Genomic DNA, 3628 nt, shown 5'->3' on the forward strand with positions numbered 1-3628 from the left:
TGCCTCAGTGATATAAATCAAGATCGTGGAATTAATCAAGTGACAGAGATCTCGTCAAGGTATCATTTATTACAAGGATTCAATCAGAACAACAAAGTCAAGACATGAAGAAACGTCACGAAAGTTAGTCACTCATGAACCAGACAGTACATCGAGTGTCAGCATTGAAGTGACGGAATTGATTCATAAGTCTCAAAGATTGTCTGAAGAATGGATGCTGCTCAGGGTTAGTATTAATTCTCTATTAATTAATTAAGTCATATAATTTAATTAAGAAAATAAATTAACTCTGCAAGGATTAATTTATTGATTAATTGAATTAAATTGATTAATTAATTTAGAATTAATAATGAGGATTTTCAGAATATTAATTGATTAAAATCTGTGATAATTCTAAAAAGACAACTGATTGTACTAGTATGACAATCGGTATGACAATTGATAGTCATACCGAATGTCTTACTAATTCAGTTAATTGTTTTGATAGAATTTTTACTTAGATTAAATTCAATTATGTATTCAGAAAAACAATTTCATTTGAACTAATATGACAATCGGTATGACAATCAATAGTCATACCGAAAGTCTTGCTAGTTCATTTTAATTGTCTTCCTAGCTCTATTAGATTGTCTCACCGAAAGTCATTCAAGCTCAAATGGATTGTCACACCAGTTCTCAACAACTTCGGCTGTGATTATTTAAAAAGAAGCAGAAGACATCATCTATCAATACAGCATAACATTTATCAAATACAGAGCAGCAAGACACAGAACAAGAAAAAGCAGAGAACAAAAGAAAAATATTTCATCTTCCATCTGCTTATTCAAGATCAAATATTCTAGCTTGTTAATGTTAAATCCAAACCACTAGAATTACTTATCTTGTTCTTGTATATCAATCTAGCGGATTAAAATCCCTAGAACTTAATCTCAAATCGCTTTTAGCATTTGATCTTTTAATTACAAAAATAGAAAAAGTTCATGTCGAATTTATTCTAAATTTGTAATAATTGATTTGAGATTAAACCCTTGTAATCGATACCGTAGTTGTAACACCTTTCAAGTTTAATAGAAGTTTTATTTAACTTGAATTTTGTTTCACAATTTTATTCCGCATTTTATTCGACGAAACGGTATTGTTTGCATTCAACCCCCCTTCTACAAACAAATTGGGACCTAACAATTGGTATCAGAGCCTTCTGATTAACGTACAAATCTAGATCCTAGACTTTTGTGTTTCTTTCACTTCTTGAATTTTTATTCACTCAAAAATTCATAATGACTACACAAAAAGTTGGAACCGTTAAAATTCCACTTTTCGATAAAGAAAATTATGTGATGTGGAAGAAGAAGATGCTACTGTTTTTACAGGTTGCTAATCCCAAATATTTGCAAGTGTTGAAGAAGGGTCCAAAAATACCTATGGTTATTGAACCAGAGGTAATAGAGAATGATGTGGTGATCACCAAAGCGAGAACTTATGTGAAGGATCCTGAGGACTTCTCTCCTGCTGAAATAGAAGAATCTTCCCTGGATGCTAGCCTTCAATTAATCTTAGTAGATTCCCTTAATCCCCTAATGAATAGACATGTGATGAATTGTAAAGATTCCAAACATATCTGGGAAACTATTGAGATTATTAATGAAGGCACAGAGGAAGTTAGGGAGAACAAACTAGAAATCCTAACTTCTGAGTATGAATACTTTAAATCCAATCCAGGAGAAGGAATCACTGAAGTGTTTGAGAGGTACAATGCATTGATCAATAACCTGAATATTAATGGTAAATACTATTCCATCAGGGAGGTCAACAAAAAGTTCCTTTTGACACTGCCAACTCATCTCGAACATAGAATCACTGCCATAAGAGAAGCAAGAGATCTGAGTGAGATTTCTTTGGAAAGGCTCTATGGTGTGTTAAAGACTTATGAGTTGGAGCAGATTCAGCAGAAGGAGGTTTACGGGAAAGGAAGGGTGGTCAGCACGTCTACTGCTCTGGTAGCTGATGAACAACAACAACAACAACCACTATATCAACAACAATCTCAACAGTCAGACAGAATGGTACAGTCTTCCAAGGTTGAAGACAATGTTATAGTAGCAGAATTTGATTCTCCTACTACCAATCAATCAGGAGATGATTATTATTCCTTGGAAGAACTGGAGCAATTGGAGGATGAGTCAATGGCCCTGATTGTCAAGAGATTCTCAAATGTCAGATTCAAAAGGAATCCCAAGTTCAAGTACAAGTCCAACTACAACAGATTCCAGAAAGGTGGATCTTCATCCTCTAACACCAGCAGTGGTGGGTATAAAACAGGGATGGTTGATCGAAGCACCATCCGATGCTTCAACTGTAATGAGTTGGGACACTTTGCCACAGAATGCAGAAAGCCAAAACAGGCAAGGAAGAACTCTTATGATTCTAATCAGAAGAGTAAATCTGAAAGGGCGTACCTGGCAAAGGGAAGAAGTTGGGATGATACTGACAGTGAAGATGAAGAAGTTGGGAATCTTGCTCTCATGGCTAGTGATGCAAGCACCTCATCGTCAAGAAAAGAGGTAAAACTTTCTGATGCTGAAATGGTTTATCATCTAAGAGGTAACTTAGATTGTGCTCGTCGTGATAATGAATTGTTAAATCAACAAATCAAAGACCTTGAGAAAGAGGTCAATGAATTAAGACTTGTGCACATTAATCAAGATAAACTTAAAGACCAAGTATCTTTTCTAGAGAATAGAGTTGACTGTTATAGACAACTCGAAACTATTCTCAAAGACAAGATCACTGGTCTTGAGGCTAAGGTTAAAGCTTACTTTAATTCTTGTTCGAAGTCCAAAGAGTTTTACAATAAGCAAGCTGTTAATCAAACACATGGAATAGGTTATGATTACAATGCTGCTATTGGAAAATTAGGCATAAACTCCCCTCCTCATGTATGTGCTAAAGGCAGGGAAGTACCACATGTGCTTAAGGGTGTTGATGAACCCCTCTATAAGGAATCAATTGCTGAACCATTTGATGAGACCTCTTTTATTATTCAAGAAGAAATTCGTGCTGAAGATAATGCTAATGGGAAAACTGTCTCCAAGTCAAGTGTGTCAAAAGTTCCAGTCAAGGTTGTGAAAGCAACTGAGACTAACTCAGACACACATGAGTTGGATAGCACAAATGCCATGTCTACCATGCATAAGTTGCCTATTGTTAATCCTTCTCATAAAGCATGTGGTGTTCCTGATTGTATGTCTTGTGCTTTTAATCTGTTGTTTGCTTATTTTAATGGTAAGCATGCTTCTAATGATAAGACTACTCCTCGTCAGCATGTGAATAATAGAAAGCATGATAGGTCTAAGACTGCTAGTCCTCCTAAAGTTAGAAAGGAGACATTTGTGCCTAAGCCTAAACATAAATCTGATAAGGCTGTTTTAAAGGTCAAATGTTCAGTCATTGAGAATGTTGAGAATAGTGAAATTAAGAATGTTGTTTTGCCTGATAAAGGCCAATTTTACAAGTATGCCGGACCCAGCCAAGCTTGGGTTCCGAAGAAGTTCTAATCCATTTGTATTGCAGGGCATTAAACAGGTACAACCGGTAGTGTGGATTCTTGACAGTGGATCGTCAAGACATA

The sequence above is a fragment of the Apium graveolens genome, chromosome 5, assembly GCF_009905375.1.
Source record: "Apium graveolens cultivar Ventura chromosome 5, ASM990537v1, whole genome shotgun sequence".
NCBI lineage: Eukaryota > Viridiplantae > Streptophyta > Magnoliopsida > Apiales > Apiaceae > Apium > Apium graveolens.